The 11,336-nt window shown below is 43.0% G+C and overlaps 2 pseudogenes; both read right to left on the bottom strand.

The window, feature by feature from the left end:
• Positions 1 to 4,881, bottom strand: part of LOC139387503 (E3 ubiquitin-protein ligase TRIM71-like) — a 21,096-nt pseudogene extending 16,215 nt beyond the window's left edge.
• A 251-nt stretch (positions 4,882 to 5,132) lies between these two features.
• Positions 5,133 to 11,121, bottom strand: LOC139387511 (T-cell activation inhibitor, mitochondrial-like; annotated as a pseudogene).
• Positions 11,122 to 11,336: the final 215 nt, after the last annotated feature.

Raw genomic sequence — 11,336 nt, forward strand, 5'->3', positions numbered from 1 at the left:
GGTTCTATTAAATGTTGCTCCTATTGTGCAAAATTGGTATCCACTCACTGACACCAAATAAAATGTGTAACTGATTAAATAGGTCTGCCGGTGAAGGACGTGCGTTTGAAGGAAATTGGAATGGCAGTCAACGTCAATGAAAGCTCTTTGGAATAGAAACAACTTCGGGTCTTCCTTATTTGCATACATAATTCACATTTTACGTGTTTTGCGTATTGAAATGTGAGAGTAATTATAACTTAATATTACAGAGTTGTATGTTCTTGTTTACGTCAATGCTGCGGGGAATAAACCAATATTGTGGCAAACATGAAATCGGCTGCGTGTCCCCCACCCGAATTCTCCCCAAGCACAGAGAAGGGCCACTGCCGGTTTTCGTTATCAATTCCTCTGTTAATTTACGCACAAACGTGTTAACAGTAAGTGTCCGCCCAATTATTCTAATCCACCATCACAACTCTTTCAAATGTAACCAACCATGCGCATCAAACAGAGACTGTTGAAGGCAATTAAATAATGAATCCATTTGATGTAATAAGTTAGCTCGATACTTGCGCGCATAAGATCAAATAGCCAAACAGTTGCTGAACAGTCTCCCAAAAAGGATTTGTTACTCTATGATACCTTCTCTGAACGAAATGCTCTCTGTGATGCATTCGTTGTGCTTCATAAAAGGCTGCACTTTCTTGAGATCAAATGTCCAGCGTTTTCCCCTGGCTTTCCTTGACCATCCGCCAGCGCAGAATGAATCCATTCGTTCCGTGCAATGAAGCGTTCCATGGAATTGTGTTCATTTGCGCTTGTGCACGCGTTTTACGCATGTTGTACTGAACAACATATCAAGAGGTACAACGACGGTTTTACTATATATGTGTATTATGTGCCATGTTAACTGCAGGACGTGAGTTTCTCGAAAATGCCCTGAATGTCTCTAATCCTACAGCCGTGAGCATACTTCCGTTTCATCACACGGAAGGGGACTTTGTTGGACAGCGGGGCTGGGCAGTTACATACTAGCGTCTCCCTATTCATGCCATTTTAACAGTGACATTTGAATTGGAAATGTTACAATATAGTATGCAATATGTCGTGGCGTAGACCTCAAACAGCAGCTGTGCAAAAACAAGGGATCTATTTCAATATTTTAATTTCCTGGAAAAAATTATAGACTGGCTTTAATTTCATTTGACACTTTTGAGACGATTCCATTGGTTCCATGGTACCAGGCAAACTAAATCAAACTTTCTCTCTGGCTTGTGTATTTAAAACAACTAAAAACGCAATAATTTGTATTTAAACTGCAGTAAGTAGCCTAATGCTAACGTTTTATTTAAACAACTCTAATGCCCACTTTGAATGTGAACAAATAAATGACTGATCATGATCGTATCCATTCACCCTGTCTCAGACGGACAAGCAATGCTTACTCATGCATGCCTCTGTGAAGGCCATGCCATTGATGTTGTGCTTTGGGTTCAGTCTCCAGGAATATCTCACACACACAGACAGTGGCCAGGACAGGAGAACCTCAGTGAGGTTTATCCTTTACATGTTGGCAGTCCAAAATAAGCAGTGGGATGCCAGCCTGGGTGACAGAGCTCTGACCACATTATCCAGTCCTGGATAAGGAGCTGGCCCCGCCCAATCCTGCTCAGAGGAAAAACCCAAGAGGCTACTAGACCTGGGGCACTATGGAAAGAAAGAGTCAAGAAGCGTCAGTGTTGGAAATGGCCAAAGACAACTTGGTTGTCCGTCTAACCAGACGAGATCTGAACCCGAGTCTCCAACAGGAGGAACCAATCAACCAATCTTAACCATTAGACTAAGAGGACAGTTCCACAGCACTTGTGTTGATGGCCGGGGTAGGCACGGCGTCGACTTCTAACATGCATGTCTCCCTTCCCTGAGTCATATTAAACTTGGGAAATCAAATCTGTGAAAGACTCGGAGACATAAAACATGGGAATCACATGAACACCAGTAATACTCTACCAAGCCCCAATCAATATCTGAATGTCAAATCAAAAGTCACGGGTGGATAAACATGCTACCTTTCCTGTTATTTAGGTTGCTGGGACAATAACTTGAATGTCCCTGGCTACTTCAAAGTAGATCATATTTCTGGTTCTGAACTGAATGTTATGATCATAATGCCAGGATGTATTTTCTGGTTACTAAAGGAAGCGAGATGACGCTGGGAAAGAGAGTAGAGTGATCAGAAACATTCAGTTCACAACCAGAAATATGATCTACTTTGAAGTAGCCAGGGACATTCAAGTTATTGTCCCAGCAACCTAAATAACAGGAAAGGTAGCATGTTAATCTTCCCATTACTTTTCATTTTGACATTCAAGATATTGATGGCCCTTGTTATTTTACAGAATAATGGCCAACTTTATTGCACTTGATTAAAACCTTTACCACAGTCACAAGAGGGCCAAACGCTGGTCAGGTCGCCACCTCTTGTCATGATCAAATGGGGTAATTGATATTGAAAGCCCCCCTCCCAGGTCTGTGAAAACGCATCAGAGCAGGAGCAGTATGGTAATAACAGTGCGTTAGAGCTAGCCTGGTTGTTGTCTCTGTTCAGTAATAACATTCGATTCCTTGCCACTCTTGTCATTTGCCAAAGACGAGTGGGAAGGAGTGGAATGTTAGTTCTAAAGACTGGTACCCAGACTACGTTAGATCAGGGGACGTATGGTAACAACAGTGGGAGTTCAGGTATAAATCATTAAAGGCGTTCCTGTTTCAAAACAGTCTGATTTAGCATCATGACCTCTATGGCTTTAATGGCAACACTCAAACTCAGAGGGGGTTCCTCTCTAACTAGGAGGAAGTGGCCGATCAGGATCAGCTTGCCATAAACCAACCAAACCCATATCCTGCACAATGAAGAGGCAGGATGACTAACACCAGCACTGCTAGAAGGCCAACCCCATGCTAGGCAGGACACAACCTCCCCTATCTATGAATGTCTCCTAAAAAGCTAAGAATTACTCTGCTAATATCCATCCCACCTTGCCCCAGGGTCCATCCCAAATGGCACCCTATTCCCTAGTGCACTACTTTTTGCGGGCCCTGAATCTAGGAGCTGGACAGTCAGACCGACAGGCAGACAGGTGATGGTGGATTTAGGATCTGTTGTTTCTTTGAAGAGGCTGTTCTGGCCACTGAATTAAATAAACACATTATCTATCTATATAGTTCTGGCTCAGTATACAGAGGAGGGAGGGACTTCATATCGTCTAATTCAACACACATTTATCACTCTGGGAGAGTGAGAGAGACATCCACATGTTCATGTAGAGTTTATGAATGGGTGTGTTTGGATAAAATTGGCTTTTGACAACCGTTCAGCACAGAGCTGATTAGGGATGGAGTCAGTCAGCTCTGCAACAAGTTACAACACACTTTGTGAAGGACAATGGCAAACAAACAAGAATGTTGAAAATAGTGTTAATCCCAATAGTCATGGACATTTTACATTTTGTCATTTAGCATCTCTAAATTATATTATATTAAATCAATGATCCATCTTTTAGCAGGTCTTTATTCTGTGGTATTGGTTGTGTTAAAGTTAAGAGGTAAAAACAAACATATATTAATCATTATTGTTCCCGGCTGTCTCGACAGTATTCTAGCTAGTCAGGTAACTGATGCAGTTAGTATTACTTGATCTTGCAGTATGAAGTCTTCATTCCATTTGACTGTCCCATCACACGAGAGCTGCATCAATGTGGTGGGATCCATTTCCAGTACTTTAGCTCTTCTTCTAATAGCTGGTGCCCATTTCAGTCAAGATCAACCTACAGTAGACCACTAACCAGAGGCTCTATGTATCAAACATCTGATCTAGAATCAGGTCTCCCCTGTCCATGTAATGTTTTTTTTTTTTATTGTGATCTAAAAGGCCAAACTGATCCTAAATCCACACTCCTACTCTGAGAAACACCAGAACATCAAATCTCACTCCGAAATGTATATTTCATTACAAAAACCAATGAACCCCATACTGAGTTTAGTGAGAGAGCACACCATCTAGTGTAGAGTTTAAACACTGCAACAGTATATGACGTCTCCCGTTCCGGTCATCGTATGAGACGGATCGTAATACCGAGCCATTTCTTTCCTTAGCTCTTCTTTTGTGATAGCAAAGTGTGTTTCTGTACAGTTTAAAGTCAAGTGTAATAGATTTGAATAAGTGTAATAGTTGTCTTCGTAGATCGTCTCGGAAATAATACTCCACTAAATGTTCATTAAAATAACACAATCAATCTAAAGTGCCACTGAACTACATTAACAAACATGTTGTTTTCCCTCATACACCCCTAATGAAAATACTGATACTATTCCTCTGTGTTGGTTTATTCACACGCACACCTTCCTGAACACTGACTGACTTCAAGATACTAGGCCTTCTGGTTGGTTAATACAAACTAACTCTATTGTACCAGCCTGCTCTGACCAAACCTATTCACACTACTAAACCAAGCTGAGCTGGTCTGGTTACCCATCCTATCCACCATAGTTACTGGAAGGTGCTGGAAAGGACATTATGAAAAGAACGTATGCACGCCAGCACAGTACTGGGCCTGGCTTCTCGATAGCGATGGAATTTAGGCTTACGAGTGTTTTAACGATGCATCTTTCCTACAATGGCAGAAGATGTAACGCCACGCAGACAGAACGTTCGCTAAGTGTGTCGATACTGACAAGATTGAAAGAAATCGGATCAGCTTTCTTCATTAATATCTTACCTTAAAATTATAATTATTCCACAATACTGACGACGGATCAGCTAGTGCGGCTGCAAATACTGAGGCCACTTATTGTAATGCTTACCCTATAATACATGCACTAAATCAAGATTTGACACATCATGAAATATATAAAGGCAGAAATTACAGATGGTAACCAAATAGATAAATAAAACGAATGGAAATATAGGCCTATGTAGACTGTACTGTAGGTAGGTAGGCTATTTATATCTGAATGCAGTCATATCGGTTTTCATTTTAAGCATCATTTTGTCTTTTGGTTGTTTCTAACGATTGCAAAGGCATTGGCAACTCTATATTTGCAGTCAACATCGTTATGAAGTTATCGGTGGTCACAGAGAGACAGAGAAGCATCTTGAGTCTATGTTTAGTGGAAGGGAAAAATAACACTAGCTGTTCTAGGAGTGATCTGAGGCAGGTGGTAAATAACAAGCGTTTTCAAGTGCAACTTTAGTAAGGATGGCTTTGGAAAACAGTTCAGAGATTTAACAATGCTCCTACGAAGGTTCTAACTATGAACTCAGCCTTAAGATGCTTTTGGGAAACCGGGCCCTGGTTCAGCACAATAGTGTGAAAAGAGTATGTCTGTTTATCTGTCCTCTCCAGTAGAAGGATAACGTGATTGACCTTGTGAGAGTCGGTGGGTTTGTTTCTCTGTGTGGCAGCTGCAGTGTAGCGTGGTGGTAGACATGGTGAGCATAGCATTGAGCCTGGTTCAACCAGGCGTGCTGCAGCATGTCCCCTGTCCCCTCAGCCCTGCCAGTCCCAGGGGATGCACAAGTCCCCGTCCTGCATGACAGAGTAGAAGTGGGAGACCTCCACCCGGAGGCCCTCCATGAGGGGGAAGCGTTCCTCCAGCAACCGCCTGCAGCAGGGGATCATCTGGTTGTGTCTGACACTGGGCTCCTTGGACAGATTCCTCAGGGCCAGAGCCTCCAGGCAGTGGAGCAGTACCTCCTCCTCCTCCTTCTGCAGCCTGGGGGACGGACACAGGTCAGGGTCACACACAGAGCACGCCTAGCCACACACAGACCGAGGGATAATCAATACAACAACGTACACAGACATGTAGGAAGTAGGAGGGCAGGAAGACAAGGTTGACAGACACTCACTGGTTCCTGTGTTTGATTCGTTGTCGGGCCTCCCAGGCCATGCTCTGGAGGAAAGTCTGTAGTCTGCTGGGCTCACAGGTGGCTGGGATGACGAAGTGACCCATCTCATGCAGGCTGGGGCTGGAGCGGTCACTGGGACAAAACACCACAGGTACATCATCAGTGGTCAGGGAATCTCTCACATGCCTCTACACCAGGTTCCCCTCTAGGCAGCCCGCTGGTGATTTCATTTGGCCCTCCAAGTTCTCTGAGCAAAATAAATCAATAATAATAAGAAAAAAAGTTTTGGAATTGTTGTTGGACATAAAATACTAAAGTCACACAAAAAAAATCTCAAAGTGATTTTATTTTAAGAAATCTCTTCCCAAGTATCCCCACACATAAATAGCAAGGCTTATGTAATCCTATCCCAATGTAATCAAGGTTTGAAATTATTCTGCTTTTGTCAAATACTATATCTATTTGGGATCCAAATTATTTATAACTATGTTCCGGCCCCCCGGCCATCAGGAAAAGTCGTCCCACAGCTAAATGTATACTGAACAAAAATGTAAACGCAACATGCAAAGTGTTGGCGCCATGTTTCAGGAGATGACATAAGATTCCAGAAAATGTTCCAAATGAACAAAAAGCTTATTTCTCTAAAATGTTGTGCACACATTTGTTTGTTTACATCCCTGTTAGTGAGCATTTCTCTTTTGCCAAGACAATCCATCCACCTGACAGGTGTGGCATATCAAGAAACTGATTAAACAGCATGATCATTACACAAGTGCACCTTGTGCTGGGGACAATCAAATGTGCAGTTTTGTCACAACACAATGCCACAGATGTCTCAAGTTGAGGGAGCATGCAATTGGCATGCTGACTGCAGGAATGTCCACCAGAGGTGTTGCAAGATAATTTAATGTTCATTTCTCTACCATAAACCGCTAATGTCGTTTTAGAGAATTTAGCAGTATGTCCAACTGGCCTCACAACCGCAGACCACGTGTAACCACACCAGCCCAGGACCTCCACATCCGGCATCTTCACATGCACCATCCACCTGGACAGCTGATGAAACTGTGGAGTATTTTTGTCTGTAATAAAGCCCTTTTGCGGGGAAAAACTAATTCTGATTGGCTGGGCCTGGTACTCCAGTGGGTGGGCCTGGCTCCCTAGTGAGTGGGCCTATGCCCTCCCAGGCCCACCCATGACTGTGCCCCTGCCCAGTCATGTGAAATCCATAGATTAGGGCCTAATACATTTATTTCAATTGACTGATTTCCTGATATTAATTCAGTAAAACCATTGAAATGTTTGCATGTTGCGTTTATATATTTTTGTTCAGTGTAATTCTACAGACTGGTATTACAGTAGCATCAAAATCACACCCTTGAACAGGAATGTGCTGCATAAACAGAGTATTTTGGCCCACTGGTAGACAGTCGGGTACATGGTCTGTGGTGTGGGTGGATAGGGAAGAGTCTCTTACTTCTCCAGGGTCATGGCCAGACCTTGCAGGCTCCTGGGATGCAGGGCTAGGCGTCGGGCCAGTAGTCTCTTATGGAAGGTGTTGAGGATGCTGCAGTGTTCCTCTATAGGCTGTACAGGTCCCAGTCTCTCTATGTTAATTACCTGAATACCTCCCAACACATGGCTGACCCTCTCCTTCAGCCACTCTGTCTGCTGGAGCAGGCTACGGTAGCTGGGGAGACTCACAAACAGCTAGGACACATGTACACACGCACACACAAACAAACACAGAACATGAGCAACAGGAGAATTAAAAAGACTGGTCACTTTTCCAGCTGAAATGTAACATGTGCCATACTTTTGTCCATTGGTGATGAACATCCATTGTTCCCAGCATCACATGACCCGAGGCATTCATCCCTGATTGGTCAGTGAATATTATAGTGTGTCCTAAAAGAAAATAAGGAATGCATAAAGTAATTTACCATACATCATTTTAATTCACTCATCATTCTCTGTCAGTCAGGACATCTTTCAAAATGTCAACAGAATAGAACAATTCAAGCCCACTCTTAGGACAAAGACCCTTATTGACTCTCTTCCAGGTGTGTATACCTCGCAGGTTGAGCACAGCCTCAGGGTTCTGCTGGGAGAGACGGCTCAGACTCTGGAGCTGACAGCATCTGTGAGTCACTCCCCAGCTGCGCTGCCACCTGCAGGAGGAAGGAGGTATTGTCCTCAGATCAGGTGTTCAAGTGAGAGCAGAGATCCCCAGTCATGTTGTAACAACAGGAGGCTCAAAGTCTCCAGAACATTGATAATACGTTACTTTGGAATGACATTGACCACCTTCTGTTGTACCGCAGGCCAGTAGAACCCAGTCAAACAGTAACTCACTCAAACATGCACCCTATGAAGCTGAAGGGTCTATGCACTTTACTTCATAGGACCAGCACTGTGCATCAGAGTCATGTATTCGGCGCATGTGATATTTAGATTTTTACTATGCATCTCTGCACCATTTTCTATCTGCATGGGAGTTGGTGCACTTAATGAAACTCACCAATGGTTTCTTCTTCTATTAGAATGGAACAGCTGTTGTTCAGAGTGTTGATGATTACCTAATATCTTCCAAGGCAAATTTCTGACACAATTCCTTCTTGAGTCTCTTCAGCTCCTCCCGTCGAGGGACACTGGCGTTCTGCTTCTTCGTAGCCTCCTTCTCATGGTTTCTCAGCCACAAGCTGCAGCAGAGAGACAACTCTTCAGACAGACCAATGGCTCGCTTGTAGAGCATGTCACTTCTCTCAAGGCATGAGTGGAATGAGCCAACCAGAGGAACGCAAGTACACAGGCAGTGACAAAGACAGCAAGATCATTTGTTTCTATTTAAACCCGTCTTCGGAATGCATCTGTGAATTTGAGCTGACAGTTAAAAAGTGATCAAGCTAAAGCAATGCTAATGTCTATGTCATTCTACATACATAAGAAGTTACCGTTTGCTTTGGCTAGGTAGTCACTATACAGTACCTTAGTGTGGGCTCTACTTTCTTGGCCTGCTTCAGCTCCTGCTCTGGGTCTCTGAAGCCAGTGAAGCTGTAGTAGCTTTTGTCCCATTTGATGGGCCTGTAGAAAGGGTTCCCATGCCCAGCCACTGGCTGCTGGCTCTTGGGTGACTCTGAGCTGGCCTTCAGTCCCTTCATGTGCTCTGTGGACAGACTGCAGGACTTCAACACATCCATTACGGTGGTCAGGACATCCTTGGTCTGCAGAGTGAAGCTGACCGAACGGAACCCTGGGAAATGTGGTCAAATGTATTACAAACATAGTCAGTCACAAAAAAACATCTATATTGCAAATGGCAGCATGTTCTCTATATAGTGCACTATGTTTAACCAGGGTGCATAGGGTGCCATTTGGAATGCATCCATGCATAATACTCACTCTCTCAGAGGAAACGGTATGAAAAAAACAAATGATCAAGAAACACCAATACTGTATAGTCTACATTTTAAGCAGGATAAAAGGACATTACCAGGAGGAAGGACGTCCTTCTGAATGTCTTCCTTCTCCTTTATTTCCCTGACATAAAAGGTGAGCTTTGTTGGTTGGACTGAGCGGGAAGGTTTCTGAAGGTTTTCCAAATAACCATTGAGTCTCGAGGGAATTTTCATTCACTTCCTGAAGAGAATTACACAAAGACCGTTTTGATTGGCAATTCCACGATAACAGAATGATTCTGAGGCTCATATTTTTCACTTTAAAAATGTCAAACAAAAAACAATGAATGCAAAGTTAAACAAACCATACAACTCTATGCACAAGGACTACTTTTAACAAATACCACTGAACATTTTACAAAAACCATTTACTTGAATAATAGTGCAGATGCAAAGTTTGGTAACAGAAGGACGGTTTATGCTGCATCTACACCGTTCTTCAGGTAAATGTGTTTTTGTAAAATGTTGAATGGAAATTGTTAAGTCGCCGTGGAATTGCCCTACGACACAATTCTATGATACATGGACATTATTGCTCTTTTGAACTACGACAGGACATAATCATTCACCCTTTCCCTGGGATGCTGGCCAAAGAAGTCTGGGTGCACTGCAAAGTAGAAAGGTCTCAGTGCATTGATAGCATCTGCCCCTGAAAGAGCTCTCTGATGGACCAAATGTGCTGCGACATGTCTGTTCCCCACTCTGAAAAACAACATGGACCAGAGAGGGAGGATAAAGGGTTGTCACTATGATCACTATGAAGTCCAAAGGGAGCCTGCTGTGCATTACATCAGGGTCTCCCAAACTCAGCCCCCCCAGTGCACGTTTTGGTTTCTGCCCTAGCACTACACAGCTGATTAAAATGGTAAAATCTTGATGATGAGTTGGTTATTTGAATCAGCTGTTTAATGCCTGGGCAAAAACCAAAACATGCACCCAGGGGGGGCCCCAGGACCAAGTTTTGGAAACTATGCATTACATCACTAACAACAGTGGTCCTTTTCACAAAATCAATTCTGTGTGCAGGTGATGATGTAAGTATGATAATGTAAGTACTATAGTGGGTTATTTACCTCATGGCACTTCGCAGGAGCGAGGCCACAGACATAGCTGTAGCTAGCTCTAGCTGGACACCATCAAATCAATGACTTGTGACATCCACAGGTGTTGATTCTCTCCTGTTGACAAAATAGGTTACAGATTATGAGCTGACTGACTGGTCCAAACTGACAAATCTTAATAAAGATTGTTGTAGCATTTATACTACAGCAGTAGCTAGCCAGCTAAGCCTTGGTTTGTGGGTGCAAACTCAAGATAGGTCTTATTTACAGTATCTTTGGCATTCACAGGACTAGCCTAAGGCAAGGCCAAGGGGACACATTGGAGAACACTCCAAACAACAACGCTATCAAATCGTCTGGCTTGCAAGTTCTTTCAGTTTATTCCAGCACAAAACTGAGTAATACATTGTATGACTTGTTATAACTAACAGATAATCACAACAACAAACAGGTTCAGCTAGTTTACCCACCTAGCTAGCTTCCTTGCAAGCTAGCTGTCAGCTGAAAATAAGCAACCACATTCAGACTGTACCAGCCACATGTCAATAAGTGTTTGGCTCAGAATTTATCAAAATTAACGAATACAGATTACCTTCTAAAGACTGCATTGCTGAATTGGTAGTATGGCAGGGATTTTTTTACATAGATTTTGAGTCCAACGTCAGCCAGTGGTCCATGCACAGCAATCAGACAGACAAAAGCAATCGCACTACTATACTAAAGCATCGATAGCTCTGATATGGACGTTTAATGACCTCTGCTGGTGACTTCTGCTGGTTAGAAAGCTACAATTATTATCTCGCGGATCATTGCACCTCTTCTAAACGCAGTCCAAATTCAGTTTTTTCTGTATTTTGTATGATATTGTACAACAACAGCAGATGAAACTAACACCGTAAAAGAGTGATAAAATGTGATCAGTGT

Source organism: Oncorhynchus clarkii, chromosome 3 (genome assembly GCF_045791955.1).
Source record: "Oncorhynchus clarkii lewisi isolate Uvic-CL-2024 chromosome 3, UVic_Ocla_1.0, whole genome shotgun sequence".
NCBI lineage: Eukaryota > Metazoa > Chordata > Actinopteri > Salmoniformes > Salmonidae > Oncorhynchus > Oncorhynchus clarkii.